Source organism: Schistocerca piceifrons, chromosome 11 (assembly GCF_021461385.2).
Source record: "Schistocerca piceifrons isolate TAMUIC-IGC-003096 chromosome 11, iqSchPice1.1, whole genome shotgun sequence".
NCBI classification, from domain to species: domain Eukaryota; kingdom Metazoa; phylum Arthropoda; class Insecta; order Orthoptera; family Acrididae; genus Schistocerca; species Schistocerca piceifrons.
The window spans coordinates 12,420,376-12,442,672 of record NC_060148.1 but is presented as its reverse complement, the minus strand read 5'-3'; the positions used below and the strand labels follow the sequence as shown (position 1 = coordinate 12,442,672).

At 42.8% G+C, this 22,297-nt stretch overlaps 1 protein-coding gene across 1 annotated transcript in view; it reads right to left on the bottom strand.

Moving 5' to 3' along the window:
* The window catches only part of LOC124720216, a 199,118-nt gene extending 177,028 nt beyond the window's left edge, over positions 1-22,090 (bottom strand). The window contains exon 1 of the mRNA XM_047245537.1: positions 21,634-22,090. The gene's annotated coding sequence lies outside the window, so the exon portion shown is untranslated. The remainder of the gene's footprint in view (positions 1-21,633) is intronic.
* Between the last annotated feature and the right edge of the window lie 207 nt (positions 22,091-22,297).

Here is a 22,297-nt window from a genome sequence, read left to right as displayed (position 1 = left end):
ACTTCTGACAGTTAGTGAAACATTTTGACTGCCTTCGCAGTTGGTGTTACAACATCTGGAAATCGGGAAACTTTTTAAGGGGGGGGGGGGGGGGGTAGTACGTAAAACTGGCCAATTTTGGGCAGGAGAGGCACCACAGGACATTTTAATTTCCACTGTCTATACTTTCACATATAAATTCATAAAACTTTGTCAGCATGACCAGGAAGGGTTCAGGATTCTTGCTCATAGCAGTGGAAGTTCAAAAATACAACACTTTTTTTTCCCCCCCCCGTCTGAAATGTCATCGTTTTTTCACTTACTATTGGCTGCATTCGTTGCTATAGGTACTCTTTTCTTCATAAGTAAGGGAGATTCTTCGATGAATTTTGGCACACCATACAAACCATACTTACAGGTGTATGAAACTCTAGAATTTTCCAAATCTATTAAAAACTGTGCTAAAAATTGAGATAATTAACCATAAAATTTGAGTTTTTTCTAAACATGAAGTTTAAAATGTAAAAGCTCATTCATTTTTTCATTAATTAAATAAATTCTAGAGTTTCATATATCTGTAAGTAAGGTTTGTATGGTGTGCAAGAGTCATCAAAGAATCTCTCTTACTTGTGAAGAAAAGTGTACCTATAGCAACAAATGCAGCCAACAGTAAGTGAAAAAAATGATGAAATTTCACATGTAAAAAAATTTATTTTGTTATGTTTTTGAACTTCCACTGGTATGAGTGTGAATCCTGAATCCTTCCTGGTCATGTTGACAAAGTTTTATGACTTTATTTGTAAAATTATAGGCAGTGTAAATTAAAATGTCCTGTGGTGCCTCTCCTGCCCCAACTCTGCCCGTTTGACGTCCTACCCCCCCCCCCCCCCCTTAAAAAAACTAACTACAGCTCCAAATTAAAAGTATGACGTTTATACTTTTTCCACGTGGGGACTCACACCTATCAAAGAAGTTAAGAGAGGAATAATTAAGGATAAAAGACAAGAATTTATAATTGCTACACATTTTGTACTCAAAACTGTACGGATCGTATCAACGTATTTTCCGTTACGTGTGGGAATTTTACGCTCAAATATCGAAGTCAGACAATGGTCAGAGGACCTTTTAAGCTTAACAAAGGTTACCAAATTGGAGATCATTGGGACTACAAATATGTTCTTTAACTCGTGCTGTGGCTATCAGAGGTCGGTCGAACAGTTCGTAAACTGCTGTGCCATTTGCTGTCCCAGTGGTTTGAAGGGAGCCTTGAGATTCACATTTCCGAAAGCTTTTTTTTTTTTTTGTGTGTGTTTAAGAGAGGTTTACGGCCCCGCATCGAAAAATAAACGGAATTTTTCGGAACAATGTCCGTAGGAAAAACAGCAATCACAAAAATTAGAACAAAATTGTTTCGATAAAACAGCCTACACCACACATATTTTTTTACATTTCACTTGGTTATCAGTTTCGGTCTTTTAGAAGACCATAATCAGACTACTTTTTACTCTTTGATGACAGTACCAGCCAGTGGTGTGAAGCAAAAAACTCCGGAGGCGTGTGGAACACTGCTGCATTAGAATGAGATTTTCACGCTGCAGCAGACCGAGACTCGAACTCAAGACCATTGCCTTTCACAGCCAAGTGCTCTACTATCCGAGCTACCCAAGCACAGCTCACGCCCCATCCTCGCAGCTTTACTTCCCCTAGTACCTCGCCTCCCACCTTGCACATTTCACAGAAGCTCTCCTGCAAGCTTGGGTAGCACAGATGGTGGAGCACTTGACCTTCTCTAAATCCTCGCATGAACGAAAAAATGGCTGACATTGACATAAGTCTCCAAGGAATAGAAAAGCAACTGGAATCACTCAACAGAGGAAAGTCCACTGGACCTGACGGGATACCAATTCGATTCTACACAGAGTAAACGAAAGAACTTTTCCCGCTTCTAACAGCCGTGTACCGGAAGTCTCTAGGGGAACGGAAGGTTCCAAATGATTGGAAAAGAGCACAGGTAGTCCCAGTTTTAAAGAAGGGTCGTTGAGCAGATGCGCAAAACTATAGGCCTATATCTCTGACGTCGATCTGTTGTAGAATTTTTGAACATGTTTTTTGCTCACGTATCATGTCATTTCTGGAAACCCAGAATCTACTATGTAGGAATCAACACGGATTCCGGAAACAGCGATCATGTGAGACCCAACTCGCTTTATTTGTTCACGAGACCCAGAAAATATTAGATACAGGCTCCCAGGTAGATGCCATTTTCCTCGACTTCCGGAAGGCGTTCGATACAGTTACGCACTGTCGCCTGATAAACAAAGTAAGAGCCTACGGAATATCAGACCGGCTGTGTGGCTGGATTGAAGAGTTTTTAGCAAACAGAACACAGCATGTTGTTCTCAATGGAGAGACGTCTACAGACATTAAAGTAAAGTCTGGCATGCCACAGGGGAGTGTTATGGGATCATTGCTTTTCACAATGTATATAAATGACCTTGTAGATAGTGTCGGAAGTTCCGTGCGGCTTTTCGTGGATGATGCTGTAGCATACAGAAAGGTTGCAGCATTAGAAAACTGCAGCGAAATGCAGGAAGATCTGCAGCGGATAGTTACTTGGTGCAAGGAGTGGTAACTACCCCTTAACATAGACAAATGTAATGTATTGCGAATACATAGAAAGAAGGATCCTTTATTGGACGATAATATGATAGCGGAACAAACACTGGTAGCAGTTACTTCTTTAAAATATCTGGGAGTATGCGAAAGAAACGATTTGAAGTGAAATGATCATATAAAATTACTTGTTGGTAAGGCGGGTACCAGGTTGAGATTCATTGGGAGAGTGCTTAGAAAATGTAGTCCATCAACAAAAGAGGTGGCTTACAAAACACTCGTTCGACCTATACTCGAGTATTGCTCATCACTGTGGGATCCGTACCAGGTCAGGTTGACGGAGGAGACAGAGAAGATCCAAAGAAGAGCGGCGCGTTTCGTCACAGGGTCATTCAGTAAGCGTGACAGCGTTACGGAGATGTTTAGCAAACTCGAGTGGCAGACTCTGCTAGAGAGGTGCTCTGCATCGGGGTGTAGCTTGCTGTTTAGGTTTCGAGAAGGTGCGTTTCTGGATGAGGTATCCAATATATTGTTTCCCCCTACTTATACCTCCCGAGGAGATCACGAATGTAAAATTAGAGACATTCGAGCGTGCATGGAGGCTTTCCGGCAGTCATTCTTCCCGCGAACCGTACGTGACTGGAACAGGAAAGGGAGGTAACAACAGTGGCACGTAAAGTGCCCTCCGCCACACACCGTTGGGTGTCTTGCTGAGTATAAATGTAGATGTAGATGAAAAGGCAAAGGTCCCGGGTTCGAGTCTCGGTCCGGCACACAAGTTTTAATCTGCCAGAAAAGTTTCACTGCTGCATTAATCCGCCCCCACTCCAGCTTTTCACACAACTCCTACCCCACCACACTCCCACCAGTCGTATCTCCATCTCTACCTCCACACCAACCCACAGCCTCACGACACTGTGCACAACTGAGCAGCCCTATCACGTCCCCCACCATATCCACATCCCACATTTCCTCCTTTCCCCCCCCATCACTCACCAATGCGAGCACCCGTGTGTTTACTTCAAACACAGTCGCAGGCGGACTCGGAAATATGGAAGCGTCCGATCCCGCCCATCTGCATTGACCCATGACGTCACAAATATGGCGGAAACAACCATAAACCATGATTCTAATATGACGCATATAAAGTCATTACGTACACATTATGAGGACGAAAATACATCGAAAACCAAACACACACACGTTCCACAAGAAGCCTAATGACACTAACGGGACAAGAACCGGAAATAGGGGGGTTTTGGGTGGGGACAAACTAAATACAAACAAATTTAGACACCCCCCTTCATACAAAACCACGCAAAACGACGAAAAAAAACCGACATCACAAAATTCCCCAAATACCACTAAACACAATATCATCTGGAATCGGACACTTCCCTTGACCTAAAAATTGGAAGAAGTTGGATTGCTTAATAGCGATACCGAATGTTTCCACCCATTGGCAACTTTGATTACTAAACAGTACAACACACATGATGTGACTTACCAAACGAAAGCGCTGGCAGGTCGATAGACACACAAACAAACACAAACATACATACAAAATTCAAGCTTTCGCAACCAACGGTTGCTTCGTCAGGAAAGAGGGAAGGAGAGGGAAAGATGAAAGGATGTGGGTTTTAAGGGAGAGGGTAAGGAGTCATTCCAATCCCGGGAGCGGAAAGACTTACCTTGGGGCACAAAAGAACAGGTATACACTCGTACACACACACATATCCATCCGCACATACACAGACACAAGCAGACATTTGTAAAGGCCTTGCGATTGGAATGACTCCCCCCCCCCCCAAAACCCACTTCCCACCCCCAAAACCCACTCCTCCCCCCTCCCCCCCACCCCCCCCGACGACGAAGCAACCGTTGGTAGCGAAAGCCTGAACCCTGCGTGCATGACTGTGCTCATCCGCGTGTCCATCGACCCGCCAGCCCCCCGCACGGCAAGTCACATCATCTTTGTTTTTTATATATATATATATATATATATATATATATATATATATATATATATATATAATGAATTTGTAATAATTAGGATGTGGATTTTAATAACAAGTCATATTTTCCTCCTAAGCTTGAGCATGGGTTTTGCAACATTTTATGTACGATCTAGGTATTGTAATGTAGAAAAATGTATTTTTTATGCATATTAAGTCTTACTTACACCTTTTTTGTAATAGGACATGGGCCAACTTTTGGCATAACAGGTCATAAAAGTGCTTATATTTGTCACATCTTTAAGAGCACTGGTGTTGCCAGACAGTGGTCATGTGTATGAGAGATGTCTTAGCATGAATGTGTGTGTGACTATATATACATAATAGAGGGAAACATTCCACGCAGGAAAAATATATCTAAAAACAAAGATGATGTGACCCACCAAACGAAAGCGCTGGCAGGCCGATAGACACACAAACACACACACAAAATTCAAGCTCTCGCAACAAACTGCCGCCCCATCAGGAAAGAGGGAAGCAGAGGGAAAGACGAAAGGATGTGGGTTTCAAGGGAGAGGGCAAGGAGTCATTCCAATCCCGGGAGTGGAAAGACTTACCTTGGGGGGAAAAAAGGACGGGTATACACTCGCGCACACACACACATATCCATATGGATATGTGTGTGTGTGCGAGCGCACACCCGTCCCTCTTCCCCCCAAGGCAAGTCCTTCCGCTCCCGGGACTGGAACGACTCCCCACCCTCCCCCTTAAAACCCACATCCCTTCGTCCCTCCCTCTCCCCCCTCCCCCCCGATGAGGCAACAGTCTACCGCGAAAGCCTGAATTCCACGTGCATGACTGTGCCCGTCCGTGCGTCCATCGACCCGCCAACGCCCCTGCCCGGCAGGTCACATCATCTTAGGGAAACATTCCACGTGGGAAAAATATATCTAAAAACAAAGATGATGAGACTTACCACATATATATATATATAACACAAAGATGATGTGACCCACCAAACGAAAGCGCTGGCAGGCCGATATACACACAAACAAACACAAACATACACACAAAATTCAAGCTTTCGCAACAAACCGCCGCCCCACCAGGAAAGAGGGAAGGAGAGGGAAAGACGAAAGGATGTGGGTCCCAAGGGAGAGGGCAAGGAGTCACTCCAATTCCGGGAGCGGAAAGACCCACCTTAGGGGGAAAAAAGGACGGGCACACACTTGCACACACACACATATCCATCCACACATATACAGACACAAGCAGACATATTTAAAGACCAAGAGTAAAAAAAAAAAGATGATGTGACTTGCTGTGCGGGGGCGCTGGCGGGTCGATGGACACACGGCCGAGCACAGTCATGCACGCAGGGTTCACACTTTCACACTTTCGCGACCAAAGGTTGCTTCGTCGGGGGTGGGGGATGTTGGTATGTGGGTTTTGGGGGGGGGGGGGGGGGGCGGAGATATTCCAATCCCAAGGCCTTTACAAATGTCTGCTTGTGTCTGTGTATGTGCGGATGGATATGTGTGTGTGTACGAGTGTATACCTGTCCTTTTTTCCCCCAAGGTAAGTCTTTCCGCTCCCGGGATTGGAATGACTCCTTACCCTCTCCCTTAAAACCCACATCCTTTCATCTTTCCCTCTCCTTCCCTCTTTCCTGACGAAGCAACCATTGGTTGTGAAAGCTTGAATTTTGTGTGTATGTTTGTGTTTGTTTGTGTGTCTATCGACCTGCCAGCGGTTTCATTTGGTAAGTCACATCATCTTTGTTTTTAGATATATATATTCACATTCCTTAAAAAGAAAAATACTACATCAGCACATGTCACTACCACTGCACAATCTTTTCAAAACCGTGTGTTGTTAAGCAAGTCATTATGTATTGTATACTGCCTTAAGATGATAAAGAATAGTGGTTACTAGGGCATGTTTCAGACTGACTGAGAAGAATATGTAAATATAATATTGGTCTTCTGAACTGTGTTTGGATTTTAAAAGATTTCTTAAGTTTATCACTTGTCTGAACATTATCCTTCACCCATCACCCATATTTTCTGGTTAGTATAAAAGTTGCAAACTGTACAGTGTCATTTACACAACTTGTAAGTGTATGGAAAGGGCATTCCAAGCCCTTCAAATACAGCATTTGTCTGTCTAATGCAACAGCTAGGGGTTATACGTGGTTGTAGTATACCGCATGTCTGCCACAGTGTGTTTGTTTCAGAGTGGAAGTGAAGCATTCTTTTATGTATGAAGAGGTGGGATGCTCAAGTTTTAATTATGTGGTGATGATGAGTTTGTGACATATGTTGTTGTGTCATTTAATCATCACAATTTGGAATGTTCGAAATTATGTGGTGGCACAATGGAATATATTGTCCAGAGTGTTGTCATATAAAACAGAATATGTCATAAAATTTAAACTGTGCTCTTTGGTGCATGCGTAACCACTGATGAAGTGGATCAATGTTTTTAATTAAAATCACAAGTGGAAGTAGTCGGATCAAAGTATATTGGAATAATGGAAGCATGTGATTCCACCCCTCCGCTTTGACCAATGATGTCACCAATATGGTGGAAACAACCATTCACAACTACTCCCATACTGCTCCTACGGCGTCATCACGTAAACATGACAACAAACACAGAAATAGATAGAAAAACCACCAAACAGATATTCCTCCAAAAATATAATGAAACTAACGGGACAAGCCAGGGAACTTACGGGTTTTTGGGTGGGGACAAACTACACACACGCCACTACACCAAATGACAGAAAACACTAAATTAACAAGACCCCACAACCTTCCCAAATTCCACTACACACAAAATCCACTGGAATCGATCACTTCCCTTGACAGAAACAACCGATACCACCCAATAAACCTCAATTTCACCACCACCACCACACTTAATCCTACCACAAAAAATCCCTACAAAATCAAAATTGGAATCAAACACTTCCCTTGACCTGTTATCCTTACGACATCTCCACATATAGCCGTCCCTGGTCCGAGAGGCCAGAACTTCAGTAAGCCTCATTTCTTCACAACACACTGAACACTTCACCACTTCAGCCAACAGGCTGAATAGCTGAAGAAATTTTATTGGAGACAACACACTATCCCCCATCGTTGCTGACAACCAAAAACTGTTGACCATGTCAGTCATATCCATACCTACCAAAGACATGAACAACGCAATTTACCAAAATTCACACACGACAAAGAGAAAAAAAACTACAATAAGGTCTACATAACAAAACCAAAATCGTTAACTCACTGAAAAATATTCCGCTGAAAGCACAGTCACCACCAATACCACACACGTGCGATGTTACCACACAAATGAACCCCATATGCCACATAACACACTAACCATAAAAACACCACCAGAGAGAACTACCGACTAAAACAATACGCCGCCTGTAAATATGCCACCCACACAAACTAATCTGAAAACATCACCTAACACACAACACATTAACATACCACCAGAGAGCACCACCGATCATATCAAAATGATACCTACAAACACGCCACTCTCGCAAACTAGACTCTGCACTGTCGTGACGCCACACGCCACAACAGCCTTATGTGACAGGTGAAAGCAGACAGGTGGAATCGGACACTTCTGTTGACACAGTTTATTAATATGTCAAACGTGATAACCTGTAATTAATAAAAACTGATTCACCTATCTTCTCCCATGATTTAATTAAAAAAATGTTGATCCACTTCAGATGTTTATCAAAAACTATTTTACTATGGGTTCCGCCATCTTGTCCTATCCAACTCGTCATTCTTCATGTTCACTTCCCATCATTCACTGCGCATACAGTTAACAACTGCAGCACACAACAGAAAAGCCGCTGACTCTGTAAGTGCAGTTTCACTGTACAGGTGAACTGGAGACTGGGATAGCAACTATTGTAATTATGGGGTGGGGGATGGGAGGGTTTATAGGTATCCTGGTATAGGGTCCCTCGCAGGCATACGTTCAACCAGGTGCTGGAAGGTTTCTTGGGGGAATGGCAGCCCATTCTTCATGGAGTGCTGAACTGAGGAGAGGTATCCATGTCAGTCGGTGAGGCCTGGCACGAAGTCGGCGTTCCAAAACATCCCAAAGGTGTTCTGCAGGATTCAGGTCAACAGGACTCTGTCCAGGCCAGTCCATTACAGGGATGTTATTGTTGTGTAACCTCTTCCACGGGCTGTGCATTATGAACAGGTGCTCTCTTGTGTTGAAAGATGCAGTCTCATCCTTGAATTGCTCTCCAAAAGTGGGAAGCAAGAAGGTGCTTGAAAAATCAATGTAGGCCTGTGCTGTGATAGTGCCCGGCTAAACGACAAGGGGGGCAAGCCCCCTCCCTGAAAAACATGACCACATCCTAACACCACCACCGCCGAATTTTAGTGTCGGCACTACACATGCTGGCAGATGACGTACACCGGGCAATCGCCATACCCGCACCTTGCCATTGGATCGCCACATTCAGTATCGTGATTCATCACTTGACACAACAGTTTTTGCAGTGTTCAGTCATCCAGTCTTTAGGGTCCTTACACCAAGAAAGATCTTATGTGGATATCTCGTGTACAGACGTATGACACAAGCGACACCCAATCACCTGACCACGTTCGAAGTGCGTCAAGTTCGGCGGAGAGCCCCAGTCCTGTCTCTCTCTCATCATGTGTAATGACTACTGAGGTCGCTGACATGGAGTACCTGGCAGTGGGTGGCATCACAATGTACCTAATATATGTAAAAAGTATGTTTTTGGAGGTGTCCGGATACTTTTGATCACACAGTGTACATCTTGAACAGTGTTCTTTTTATTATTGAACTTTAAGTTTGTCAGCGCACATAATGCCTTTTACCCCACAGTTGCCCCACTAATATCGTTTGGTTTTGTTGGTATATTGGTTCACATGGTACTTGTATTTTTGCGGGTGTTAAAATTGACGTCTTGGTCACCACGTCGGATGTGCTGACAATAATGGTTTTAAGCATGGTTGTGACATCATTGGTCAGACGGTATCCCAGTATCTGATAACCCCCTTTTTAGTGTTCGTGCTGTGGTCGTTCTCTTAGAGAATGATGACCAACTGTTGTCCTGCTGTCCCATATGCGTATGACGCAGCAGAACTGTGTATACCAACATTAGGGAAAGGATAGATTGTTACTCACCAAGTAAAGGAGGCATTCAGTTGCCGACAGTGCAGTGAAGAATACTGTTAAAATATTAATCCGTCATACGAGCTGCTGAAATAGGTAACACTAAGGCCGGTATTAAACTATCAAATTTCTTTGTCCAATATCTTTGTCAAAGATATTTGATAGTGTAATACGGACTTTGTCAAATGTCATCCAATATTTGATCAAATCTAGGGCCTCGCTGTATATTTGATCAAAGAAACCGCTTGTCTTCTGTTCACTGCAATGTGACATGTTACCACATGGAGCGCTAGCATCGCTGCAGCGTTCTGTCGTCTGTAGTATTTTTATAAGCATTGCCGGTAAATACAATTGGTGTGTGCCGACAACTACAAAATTAATAGGGATGTATGAAGCTGATGAGGCACTTTACAACGTGCGGCACCCTGAATACAAAAATAGATTAAGAAGATTGGAGACCTGACCAAACCTAACCTAACATAACATAACCCTCTCCTGTAGCAAGGAATGGGAGTGTTACAGTGAGCCTGTCTCCTGAAGATGTAGCAGTTCTTAAGTGAATATTGTGCTTTGTGATATGAGGATACACTTCACTGAGCACATACAGAAATGTATGCTCATCCATTCTTAAGTAATTGATGTACGACTTGACGTCTTCCACTGTAAGCTCACGTAACAAGTTTTGTTGAATGCTTTTATCGTGTCATCGTAAAACCCACGGCTTCACCCAGATTAGATTAGTTTTTCGTTCCATAGATCCATGCTGAGGAGATCCTCGTGGATGTGGAACATGTCGATTTTTTTAAGCTGAAATAACAATACTAATAGTATGAATAAATACAATACATCATTTGTTTCTATTAAAAATTTCGCCAATGGAGTAGAAGGAGTTGGCCACTAGTAAGTCTTTCAGGCTCCTTTTAAACAGATCTTTATTTGTAACTAAATTTTTTATGTTTGCTGGCAAATTATTGAAGATGAGTGTTCCTGAGTAGTGGACCTCTTTTTGAACTAAAGTAAGTGCTTTTAAGTCCTTATGCAGATCATTTTTGTTCCTGGTATTGTATGTATGAACTGAGCTGTTTGTTGGAAAAAGAGATATATTATTTAGGACAAATTTCATTAATAAGTAAATATACTGAGAGGCAGTAGTTAGTATACCCAGTTCTTTGAAGAGTTTTCTACAGGACATCTGTGAATTTACTTCACAAATAATACGCATTACACGCTTTTGGACCTTGAAAACTTTTGTTTGACTTTAAGATTTACCCCCAAAAATATTATCCCATATGACATTATGGAATGAAAGTCTGCAAGCTTTTTCATTTTTATGTTGCCTATGTCTGCTAACACTCGACTTGCAAATACAGATTTGTTAAGGCCTTTCTGCAGTTCTGTGGTGTGCTCCTCCCAACTGAATTTATTATCAAGTTGTAATCCCAGGACTTTTAAGACAGTCAACCTCGTATGTATGGTTCCATTCCCACCCCCCCCCCCCCCCCACTTCTTTCCCGCATGTGCAGCCACAATGCAAATTGGAGCACGTAGAACTGCTGCGGTTAATAACAAGTTGTTGTCAGCCATCTTGAACTTTGACGAAAAAATTTGATGACAGTGTAATACCCCTTCTAGCGCTACGTCAAAGATCTTTGTCAAATATATTGGATGGAATATTGGATCACATCTTTGATCAAATCTTTGACAAAGAAATTTGATAGTGTAATACCGGCCTAAACTCACACTCTTACTCATGTGCGCATACACCCTGGCCACTGTGCTCAGAGTGTTAAGAGTCCCGCGGGTCGAACCGATAGCGTCCGATCCCACCCGTCGGCTTTGACCCGTGACGTAAGGCTGCTGTGGTGTGTGACGTCATGACGGCGCGGAATTTAGTTTGTGAGAGTGGCGTGTTTGAGAGTGTCGTTTTGATGCGATCGGTGGTGCTCTCTGGTGGTGTGTTAGGTGATGTTTTGGTTTAGTTTGCGAGTTTGGCGTCGTGTGTGAATTTTTATGTCTTTGGTAGGTATGGATATGACTGACAGGGTCAACAGTTTTTGGTTGTCGGCTATGATAGGGGACAGTGCGTTGTCTCTAATAAAATTTCTTCAACTATTTCGGATTTTTGGACGAAGTCGTGAAGTGTTCAGTATGTCGTGAAGAAATGAGGCTTGCTTAAAGTTCCAGCGATCTCGGACTGTGGATGGTTGTATGTGGAGATGTCGTACGGATAACAGGTCAAGGGAAGTGTTCGATCCCAATGTGTGGCTGTGAATGTTTGGTTTTGAGCTATATAGCTCAAGGGACGTGTTCGACTCCCAATGTGTGGGATCAGGAAGCTGCTGTTGAGCTATATAGGTCAAGGGAAGTGTTAGGTCTTAATTTATGGGATCGGGAGCCGCAGTTAAGCCCAATTTTTCATTCCCAAATGCAGGTCATCTATTTTGTGTATAATACCTGGTGACCCACTAGAAACATGATCAGAATGCGAAGCCCTGGGGGCTTAATCGATAAATGCGCACTTTCAAGTAAACAATAATGGGCACCTCAGACTGTAATATGAACACTATGTTGAGAAATGTACAAAACAGGTAATTAACAACAAATATTACTGAATGCATCCAATAACATTTCCTTCTATGGGAGGAGCAATAACATGCCATGAGTACAATACGTAAACAAACAATAAGTATATCACTGTGCACCAGCTGACTGATTAAATAAAAATATGGGTTACTGTAAAACTTTCCGACAAAGTTTCACAGTAGATTCTCTTGCATTTGAAAGTTGCAATTCAACGTGTCTGCTTTGACTTGTGAGGTCGTTGAAATAGCAGGCACCCCTATTGCAAAAGTATATAATATGGGAAACATGATGACACACATTACACCCACAGACAAACACAAAAACGATGATAAATATTTAGCTCTAGCAATAAAATGAAACTAACAGAATTACCAAGAGAAGTGGGGAACTTTGGTCACGAACAACTACATACATGACAATAACTATAATGATACCATTCTAAAATAAATATTAACCCAAAACTACAGCACGTGATTTCTCAACATACGAATGCAACCAAAAAAAGCAAAAACATAAATCACTGATTTCACTTGATACATAAACCAAACAGTGGTTTCGAAGGCAGGAAACCTAATGACAACTCCAAACCTGAGTAGCATAAAATTCACTTTACTTTTGTCAGATAAAACAAAGCGCAAAGTACTAAAAACACAACACACTAATCATCCAGTCCACTATTCAATAATTTCACTTACCCTGTCAATCTAGAACGAAGTCCACAGTAATACAAACTAAAACTTACATAATTAATATAAAAAACGTAGTCTAACCAATGATAGTAAACTAGTATTCTTGATATCAACTACATGCAAAACACAATTACCAAACACTAAAAAGAAAACACCCGGAATTCATGAAAGCTACGCTAGACATAAATCAACATACTACAATAAAAAAAACAAATAAAACTACTTACTGTAACAAACCAAAGGCCCCCGTCACATAATCTAGGCTAGCCCCCACATAGTTCTGCTGCGTCATATGCATGTGAGACAGCAAGACAAGTGTTGGCCATCTTTCTCTAAGAGAACGGCCATAGCACGAACACTAAAAATGTGATTACGGTAGACTGGGATACTGACTGTCCAATAATGTCACCACCGTGCCAAAAAACCATTATTTTGAACATATCAGACGTGGCGACCGAGACGTCAATTTTAACACCTGCAAAAATACAAATACCACGTGAACCAATATATCGACAAAACCGAATGAAATTAGTGGGGGCAACTGCGGGGTAAAAGGGAGTTACGTGCATTGACAAACAAAGTTCAATAATAAAAACAACACTGTTCAAGATCTACACTATGTGATCAAAAGTATCCGGACACCCCCAAAAACATACTTTTTACATATTGCGTGCATTGTGCTGCCACCTACTGCCACATACCTCCATGTTAGCGAACCTCAGTAGTCATCAGACATTGTGAGAGAGACAGGACTGGGGCTCTCCGCCGAACTCAACGGACTTCGAATGTGGTCAGGTGATTGGGTGTCGCTTGCGACATACGTCTGTACACGAGATATCCACACTCCTAAACATCCCTAGGTCCACTGTTTCTGATGTGATAGTGAAGTGGAAACATGAAGGGACATGCACAGTACAAAAGCGTACAGGCCGACCTTGTCTGTTGACTGACAGACACTGCCGACAGTTGAGGAGGGTCGTAATGTGTAATAGGCAGACATCTGTCCAGACCGTCACACGGGAATTATAAACTGCACCAAGATCCACTGCAAGTACTATGACAGTCAAGCAGGAGGTGAGAAAACTTGGATTTCATGGTCGAGCAGCTGCTCAAAAGCCACACGTCACACCAGTAAATTCCAAACAACGCCTCACTTCATCTTCATCTACATCTACATTAACATCCGTACGATCTTTCTTGGCGTAAGGACCCTAAAGACTGGATGACTGAACACTGCAAAAACTGTTGTGTCGAGTGACGAATCACGGTACTCAATGTGGCGATCCAATGGCGAGGTGCGGGTGTGGCGATTGCCCGGTGAACGTCATCTGCCAGCATGAGTAGTGCCGACACTAAAATTCGGAGGTGGTGGTGTTAGGATGTGGTAATGTTTTTCAGGGAGGGGGCTTGCTCCCCTTGTCGTTTAGCCGGGCACTATCACAGCACAGGCCTACATTGATGTTTCAAGCACCTTCTTGCTTCCCACTTTTGGAGAGCAATTCGAGGATGAGACTGCATCTTTCAACACGATCGAGCACCTGTTCATAATGCACAGCCCGTGGCAGAGAGGTTACACAATAATAACATCCCTGTAATGGACCGGCCTGGACAGAGTCCTGTTGACCTGAATCCTACAGAACACCTTTGGGATGTTTTGGAACGCCGACTTCGTGCCAGGCCTCACCGACTGACATGGATACCTCTCCTCAGTTCAGCACTCCATGAAGAATGGGCTGCCATTCCCCCAAGAAACCTTCCAGCACCTGGTTGAACGTATGCCTGCGAGGGACCCTATACCAGGATACCTATAAACCCTCCCATCCCCCACCCCATAATTACAATAGTTGCTATCCCAGTCTCCAGTTCACCTGTACAGTGAAACTGCACTTACAGAGTCAGCGGCTTTTCTGTTGTGTGCTGCAGTTGTTAACTGTATGCGCAGTGAATGATGGGAAGTGAACATGACGAATGACGAGTTGGATAGGACAAGATGGCGGAACCCTTAGTAAAATAGTTTTTGATAAACATCTGAAGTGGATCAACATTTTTTTAATTAAATCATGGGAGAAGATAGGTGAATCAGTTTTTATTAATTACAGGTTCTCACGTTTGACATATTAATAAACTGGGTCAACAGAAGTGTCCGATTCCACATGTCGGCTTTGACCTGTGACGTAAGGCTGTTGTGGCGTGTGGCGTCACGACAGTGCGGAGTCTAGTTTGCGAGAGTGGCGTGTTTGTAGGTATCATTTTGATGTGATCGGTGGTGCTCTCTGGTGGTATGTTAATGTGTTGTGTGTTAGGTGATGTTTTCAGTTTAGTTTGTGTGGATGGCATGTTTACAGGTGGTGTATTGTTTTAGTAGGTAGTTCTCTCTGGTGGTATTTTTATGGTTAGTGTGTTATGTGGTGTATGGGGTTCATGTGTGTGGTAACATTGCACGTGTGTGGTATCGGTGGTGACTCTGCTTTAAGCGGAATATTTTTCAGCGAGTTAACGATTTTGGTTTTGTTATGTAGACATTATTGTAGTTTTTTTTCTCTTTGTCGTGGGTGAATTTTGGTAAATTGCTTTGTTCATGTCTTTGGTAGGTATTGATACGACTGACATGGTCAACAGTTTTTGGTTCTCAGCGACGATGGGGGATAGTGTGTTGTCTCCAATAAAATTTCTTCAGCTATTCAGCCTGTTGGCTGAAGTGGTGAAGTGTTCAGTGTGTTGTGAAGAAATGAGGCTTACTGAAGTTCTGGCCTCTCGGACCAGGGACGGCTATATGTGGAGATGTCGTAAGGATAACAGGTCAAGGGAAGTGTTTGATTCCAATTTTGATTTTGTAGGGATTTTTTGTGGTAGGATTAAGTGTGGTGGTGGTGGTGAAATTTTTGAGGTTTATTGGGTGGTATCGGTTGTTTCTGTCAAGGGAAGTGATCGATTCCAGTGGATTTTGTGTGTAGTGGAATTTGGGAAGGTTGTGAGGTCTTGTTATTTTAGTGTTTTCTGTCATTTGGTGTAGTGGCGTGTGTTTAGTTTGTCCCCACCCAAAAACCCCTACGTTCCCGGGCTTGTCCCGTTAGTTTCATTATATTTTTGGAGGAACATCTGTTTGGTGGTTTTTCCATCTATTAATGTGTTTGTTGTCATGTTTACGTGATGACGCCATAGGAGCAGTATGGGAGTAGTTGTGAATCGTTGTTTCCAACTTATTGGTGACATCATTGGTCAAAGCGGAGGGGTGGAATCGCATGCTTCCATTATTCCAATATACTTTGATCTGCCTACTTTCTCCTGTGATTTTAATTAAAAACACTAATCCACTTCATCAGTGGTTACGCATGCACCAAAGAGCACAGTTTAAATTTTATGACATATTCTGTTTTATATGACAACACTCTGGACAATATATTCCATTGTGCCACCACATAATTTCGAACATTCCAAATTGTGATGATTAAATGACACAACAACATATGTCACAAACTCATCATCACCACATAATTAAACTTGAGCATCCCACCTCTTCATACACAAAAGAATGCTTCACTTCCACTCTGAAACAAACACACTGTGGCAGACATGCGGTATACTACAACATAGCATACCTCCAGCTGTTGCATTACACAGACAGACAAATGCTGTATTTGAAAGGCTTGGAATGCCCTTTGCACACACTTACAAGTCGTGTAAATGACACTGTACAGTTTGCAACTTTTATACTAACCAGAAAATATGGGTGATGGGTGAAGGATAATTTTCAGACAAGTGATAAACTTAAGAAACCTTTTAAAATCCAAACACAGTTCAGAAGACCAATATTATATTTACATATTCTTCTCAGTCAGTCTGAAACATGCCCTAGTAACCACTATTCTTTATCATCTTAAGGCAGTATACAATAAATAATGACTTACTTAACAACACACGGTTTTGAAAAGATTGTGCAATGGTAGTGACATGTGCTGATGTAGTATTTTTCTTTTTAAGGAATGTGAATATATGTGTGTGTGTGTGTGTGTGTGTGTGTGTGTGTGTGTGTGTGTGTGTGTGTGTGTGTGTGTGTGTGTGTGTGTGTCAGGGGGGGAGGGCGAGAGAGGGGGAAGGGGGATGGAGGGGTGAGAGAGAGAGAGAGAGAGAGAGAGAGAGAGAGAGAGAGAGAGAGAGAGAGAGGCTCACAGTGCACAGGATCAACATTTCTTTAACAAAGCTCACTACATGTGCCAGTGTGTGTTGTACTGTTTAGTAATCAAAGTTGCCAATGGGTGGAAACATTCGGTATCGGTATTAAGCAATCCAACTTCTTCCAATTTTTTCATTCCCAAATGCAGGTCATCTATTTTGTGTATAATACCTGGTGACCCACTAGAAACATGATCAGAATGCAAAGCCCTGAGGGCTTAATCGATAAATGCGCACTTTCAAGTAAACTATAATGGGCACCTCAGACTGTAATATGAACACTATGTGGAGAAATGTAAAAAACAGGTAATTAACAACAAATATTACTGAATGCATCCAATAACATTTCCTTCTATGGGAGGAGCAGGAGTACAATACGTAAACAAACAATAAGTATATCACTGTGCACAGCTGACTGATTAAATAAAATATGGTTACTGTAAAACTTTCCGACAAAGTTTCACAGTAGATTCTCTTGCATTTGAAAGTTGCAATTCAACATGTCTGCTTTGACTTGTGAGGTCGTTGAAATAGCAGGCACCCCTATTGCAAAAGTATATAATACCTATAATACAAGAAATAAGGACTGCCACTACAGACAAAGAACAAAATTAAAAAGAACAGACCATAGTCCATGCATTAGTGGTCAAATATGGTACAACAGATTACCGAGCTCTATAAGGTGCCACAAAGGGAACTTATTCAAAGTGAAACTGAAATATTTCTTGATTGACAAGTGTTTATATTCTTTAAGTGAATATTAATATTAAACTAAAATAAATTATATAGTTGTGTAAAATCTGAAAATTTGTAATAGGTACGATGTAACACCCAATATTGTGCCTTATTAGGTACAATGGTACATTTGTATCATGTATATGTAATCACATATGTACACTCCTGGAAATTGAAATAAGAACACCGTGAATTCATTGTCCCAGGAAGGGGAAACTTTATTGACACATTCCTGGGGTCACATACATCACATGATCACACTGACAGAACCACAGGCACATAGACACAGGCAACAGAGCGTGCACAATGTCGGAACTAGTACAGTGTATATCCACCTTTCGCAGCAATGCGGGCTGCTATTCTCCCATGGAGACGATCGTAGAGATGCTGGATGTAGTCCTGTGGAACGGCTTGCCATGCCATTTCCACCTGGCGCCTCAGTTGGACCAGCGTTCGTGCTGGACGTGCAGACCGCGTGAGACGACGCTTCATCCAGTCCCAAACATGCTCAATGGGGGACAGATCCGGAGATCTTGCTGGCCAGGGTAGTTGACTTACACCTTCTAGAGCACGTTGGGTGGCACGGGATACATGCGGACGTGCATTGTCCTGTTGGAACAGCAAGTTCCCTTGCCGGTCTAGGAATGGTAGAACGATGGGTTCGATGACGGTTTGGATGTACCGTGCACTATTCAGTGTCCCCTCGACGATCACCAGTGGTGTACGGCCAGTGTAGGAGATCGCTCCGCACACCATGATGCCGGGTGTTGGCCCTGTGTGCCTCGGTCGTATGCAGTCCTGATTGTGGCGCTCACCTGCACGGCGCCAAACACGCATACGACCATCATTGGCACCAAGGCAGAAGCGACTCTCATCGCTGAAGACGACACGTCTCCATTCGTCCCTCCATTCACGCCTGTCGCGACACTACTGGAGGCAGGCTGCACGATGTTGGGGCGTGAGCGCAAGACGGCCTAACGGTGTGCGGGACCGTAGCCCAGCTTCATGGAGACGGTTGCGAATGGTCCTCGCCGATACCCCAGGAGCAACAGTGTCCCTAATTTGCTGGGAAGTGGCGGTGCGGTCCCCTATGGCACTGCGTAGGATCCTACGGTCTTGGCGTGCATCCGTGCGTCGCTGCAGTCCGGTCCCAGGTCGACGGGCACGTGCACCTTCCGCCGACCACTGGCGACAACATCGATGTACTGTGGAGACCTCACGCCCCACGTGTTGAGCAATTCGGCGGTACGTCCACCCGGCCTCCCGCATGCCCACTATACGCCCTCGCTCAAAGTCCGTCAACTGCACATACGGTTCACGTCAAGGCTGTCGCGGCATGCTACCAGTGTTAAAGACTGCGATGGAGCTCCGTATGCCACGGCAAACTGGCTGACACTGACGGCGGCGGTGCACAAATGCTGCGCAGCTAGCGCCATTCGACGGCCAACACCACGGTTCCTGGTGTGTCCGCTGTGCCGTGCGTGTGATAATTGCTTGTACAGCCCTCTCGCAGTGTCCGGAGCAAGTATGGTGGGTCTGACACACCGGTGTCAATGTGTTCTTTTTTCCATTTCCAGGAGTGTATATATGACAGTACTTAACTTGTAAAAAAATGCTATGACGTGTGCAAAAGACACCAGTTGGTGTCTCCTGCAAAAAAAATACAATAAACAATAAACAAACAGAAACATGACGACACACATTACACCCACAGACAAACATCAAAACGATGATAAATATTAAGTTCTAGCAATAAAATGAAACTAACAGAATTACCAAGAGAAGTAGGCAACTTTGGTTAGGAACAAACTACATTTGTGACAATAACTATAATGATACCATTCTTTAAAAAAAAAAAAAAAAAAAAAAAAATTTAACCCAAAACTAAAGCACATGAATTCTCAACATTTGATGCAACCACAAAATGCAAAAACATAAATCACTTATTTCACTTGACATACAGAAATCAAACAGTGGCTTCGATAGCGGAAACCTACAGACAACTCCATACCCGAGTAGCACAAATTTCACTTTACTTTTGTCAGATAAAACAAAGCGCAAAGTGCTAAAAACACAACACACACTAACTGTCCAGTCCACTATTCAAACCTTCACTTGCCCTGTCTATCTAGAATGATGTCTACAGTAATACAAACTAAAACTCACGTAATTAATGTGAAAAACGTAATCTAACCAATGATAGTAAACCAATATTGTTGATATCAACTACAAGCCAACACAGTTACCAAACACTGACAAGAAAAGCACTCAAAGTCAAAAAAACTTGTATGATCAATCTCGAATCACGCTAGACATAAACGCACATATTACAATAAAAAACAAATAAAACCACATTAAAATACTTAGTGTAACAACCAAAGGCACTGTCAAGATAATCTGGGCTAACCCCCCCCCCCCCCCCCCAACATACACACACAAAACCCTAAAACAAAACGAAATCATCCGCAATCAGTCCAAATGCTAAATTACAATAGGATCATGATTGTTGACACCGTATCTTCACCCACTGCAGCTACATAGCAATGACCTGATCGTAAATATCTTTCATATACATTACTGACAAAATAACATGAACACTATTAAATTCTTGACACAAGAAACACACGATACTAGTAATAGCTAACAAGCATGAATCAATCCCCCACAAGGCACAAAATCAAAGTACCTCAGTGGCGAAGCCGCACAAGCTATTCCCACAACCACCTCACATACTCAGCTAACAACGTCAAATGACAAACTACGATGTCTAACAAACAATTTCGAACCTAAACATACAACAAAAGGAAGCGTCACCAAATACTACATCTACAAAATACGACCCGACTCAAAAAAACTCCGCGCCATCACCGCCTTACACAATCCAACACAGTTTTGCGTCATGTGTCAAAGCAAACACGTGGAATCGCAACTTTCGATTGACCCCTTTTTTTTTTATTTTGAAGTCTTAGTTTTAATGATGAAAAGTGCGCTTAAATACCGTGTGATGTAAGCATTGGACTACGTTGCACCTAAACCTGTTACCTATACATTTATTTGACATTCACATTCGTTGGCTTCAACAACTTACACCAAAATACCGCCTTTGGGCGAGCTGGATCTCAGTCCACAATGTTTTCCTTTACATTTTTAAATCGATGGCCTTTTAAAATTGCACTGTACAAAAATTAGAAAACTCTTAATTTATCGACGACATAGATATTATCGCACATGATGCAGATACACTCCCACTGCACTTGTTTGTTTCATTTGCAATTGCATACAAATGCTACTCGTAGAGCGCCAGATGCACTGCGTCACTTACTTTAAAACTTGCAAGTTTCTCAAATTTAAATATGCTTCTTTGCTTTACAAGTTAGACGGGCTAAACTAGCTGCGACATATATAAAGTGAGTAGCCTTGTTTTTACGTTCTCTAATCACGGGGCAAAAAAGCAGGAGACCTAGTTGGCTATTACCGTGTTCTTTAAATCGTATTCACCATAAACGTTATGGTTTACTGCGCGTCAACTGAACAAAATACTGCAGAGATAATTACACAACGTTACAAGTATGTGCAAAAGAGAGTCATCTACTTTAAACTGTTGTTGACTGCTTGAAGCTACACAGAAAATGCACAGTTCATCGGGCACAAGTTCCCTCACACCCGTTCTCACACATACTCCGAGGTTATGGCTAAGGCAGAATGGTTGCACTCACCGTACGCTAAACAAGCATCTTTTGACATGGACTTTGAAGACGCAGTGTTGACTTGGCGTTGTCTTCTTGCAGATCAGTCTCGACGCATTGTGTAGATAATTTATAAGGAACTGGCGCCTTGTTCTAAGTTTCGTTCGACACACTCCTTTGTCAGCACATTTCACACAAGCACTTATCACGAAATAGTTATCTGCCGGGAGAAAACGCTCATAACACAATCATCGTGACTTGAGTTTCGGAACTATTCGCTCCAGCTTGTGAGCAATGTGCAACAAGTGTTCGCAGGCGCAGATGCAAACTTGTCGCACGCGTTCCCCCTCTTCTGCAGTTTGTTTGCTTCCCACTAAAGCCTCGCCCGTTACCTCGGCACACAAGTCACGAACGAACGCTTAACAAAACTTTAAGACTGAGGTCTCTGCAACGTATCGACGCCGCTTACGGTGTCTGGAACAAATTGGTAAACAATAAACATCAGGAAAAAAATAGTTGACAGCTGCCGGTAGCTCACGATACCAACACAAAATCTCAGTTGTACGCCATCTCGACTATCGGCAGTCGCTGTCATGAATGCTGCAACGTTGGCAACGCGAGACGAGCAAACAGATACGAAAGAAACAATAATGGATCTGAATTCATTCACCGAGTGCGGAAGTTTAAATTAAGA